The following is a 2,676-nucleotide window of genomic DNA, read 5'->3' as shown; positions in this document are numbered from 1 at the left end:
GTCATTCCGTTTGTTACTTAAGTGGTTTACAGAAGTCAAGATAAACATTTGTTTACACATTATCTGGTTAAGGTGGAAATCACAGACCTTAGTTACTTATTACAAGCCACAGGAGCCAGGATGGGACTAGCTTGGGCTGCTTAGTCTGGCAATTGCCGGTAAGCAAAGGCTAGCAATTCTGGCAGTTACTGATAAGAAAAGGTAAGCAACTTTACATAGTTTTGAAGAGCAAACTAGAGGCCAAGGACAGTAGTTATTGTGAGGAGAATGGGGCAGCCATTTCAACTTATCTAAAAACAGTTTTGCATTTTATAAAATAGTTTTGCTCTGGTTCTGGCTCTAGGCCAGCACAATATCACAGTAATACTTAGTTTTCTAAAGGTAGCTGCTAATTTCCTCTGCCTCTTACTTTCCCTGTAAGAAAGACACTCTCCTTAACCAAAGTTTAGGCCTCTAAGCCCTGTTTTTAACTAGGCCTTGTCCTGGGCCTGCGAGGCCCTACAATCCTGCTAGCGATCTCACCCACTCTGAATAGCTGACCAAATTTCTCATCCGCCACCTTAAAGTCTTAAATTCTTGGCCGCCTACCTCTGATGTCTACTCTTAGACATTTTCCACCCACTGTGCTTGTTGGCTTTATAAATCCCAGGCTGGTTTTGCTGTATTGAGTTGAGCTCAGCTTTAATGAAGCTGCTTTCCTCCACTGCAATACCACTTAATAAAATCTGTTTTTACTGCCTTTAATATCTGGCACTTTCTCTCTCACAACTGTCTGAACTATATTAAAATGCTGAAAAATATGAAAAGCTTAACTATTCATATAGTCAATCTAAGGTAACCCAGCTAGCCCCACACATTATTAACTAGGCAAAAATCTATTGCTGCACTAAGACAAATGACTTGAACCAATTGTCTCCAGGATCACAAGAGAACTGTAACATGGAAAACATGAGCATATTCATCACAGTTGTTCTGGTAGAGAAATGGTCCTTCATAAAACTCTACAATGTAAGAGTGTGCAATTTCTAAAAAGTAAGGAGAGAGTTTGGGGTGGAAGAGAGAAAATCAGAAAAGTTGGGACAAATAGTACACAAGAAGGTGACAGCAATAAATCCAAATCTATCAATAATCACTAGACAGACACATAGAATGAGCTTTTGAATTAAAAATACTCTAAGAATAGATTTGTAAAAGTGTAGCTCTCTAATAAAACATGAGGATACACAAAGCTTGAAAGTCAAAGTTGGAAAAAGATATAACCAGCAAATATTAAACATAGAAAGTTTAGGTAGCTACATTTAGATCAAACAAACTTTAAGGCAAAAAATATTGCTACAGGTAGAGAAGGTAATTAAATACTGATAAAAGAATTAATTTAGGCTGGGCACAGTGGCTCACGCTGTAATCCCAGCACTTCAGGAGGCTGAGGAGGGTGGATCACCTGAAGTCATGTCAAGAACCAGGAAGAGGCCAGAGGTGGTGGTTCACGCCTGTAATCCCAGCACTTTGGGAGGCCAAGGCGGGAGGATCACCAGATCAGGAGATCAAGACCATTCTGGCCAACATGGTGAAATCTCATCTTAAAAAAAAAAGGAAGATCACTTGAATTAAAAAAGACAATCAGTACACACTAGGCAAGTTAATGATAGACATGTTACAATTATCTGACAAAGATTTTAAAGTACGGTCAAAAGCATGTTTCAATGAGCAATTATGAAATTATGAAATTGTTTGAAATAAAGACTCAGCAAAGAAATGGAATGTTTCAGCAAAAAAGTGAGATAAAGAAAAAGTGGAAATTTTAGAACTAAAATACGGTAACCAAAACTTTAAAGACTCACTGTGTTGGCACAAAGCAGAACTGAGAGGACAGAAGAAAGTATCAGTGAACTTAAAGATATAATAGAATTTACTCAGTCTTAAATACAGAGAGAAAATAGACTGGAAAAAAAGAAGAGACTCAGGAAATCTGTAGATCTATAGTAATAAATCTAACAATATAATCAGAGTTCAGGAGAGAGAGAAGAAAGAGTGGGCCTGGAAAGTCTTTGAAGTATTAATGGCCAAAAAATCCGAAGTTTAATAAAAGATAAGAACTATAGATACAAAAAGCTGAGCAAACCCCCTAAAGCATGAAACCAAAGAATCCACACCAAAACACATCACAGTTCAACTCAAAGACAAAATCTGGAGGCCAGAGAGAAAAATCACACCTATAGGGATAAAAATCAAATGAAACAGATTTTTCATCAGAAACCATGGAGGCACAACATTTTTCAAGTACTGAAATAAAAGAATTTTTAACCCAGGGAAATGACACCGGCAGAATAGGAAGCCTTGGGCCCTTGTTCTCCCACAGAGCCATCAACTAACACCAAAATACAAAACAAAATTGCTTCTATAAGAATGCCAGGCCGGGTGCGGTAGCTCACGCCTGTAATCCCAGCACTTTGGGAGGCCGAGGCGGGTGGATCACGAGGTCAAGCGATCGAGACCATCCTCGTCAACATGGTGAAACCCCGTCTCTACTAAAAAAATACAAAAAATTAGCTGGGCGTGGTGGCGCGTGCCTGTAATCCCAGCTACTCAGGAGGCTGAGGCAGGAGAATTGCCCGAACCCAGGAGGCAGAGGTTGCGGTGAGCCGAGATCGTGCCATTGCACTCCAGCCTGGGTAA

This window comes from Cebus imitator, unplaced genomic scaffold (assembly GCF_001604975.1).
Source record: "Cebus imitator isolate Cc_AM_T3 unplaced genomic scaffold, Cebus_imitator-1.0 Scaffold618, whole genome shotgun sequence".
Classification (NCBI taxonomy): Eukaryota; Metazoa; Chordata; class Mammalia; order Primates; family Cebidae; genus Cebus; species Cebus imitator.
The sequence above is the reverse complement of the archived record's forward strand: the minus strand, read 5'-3'. Positions refer to the sequence as shown.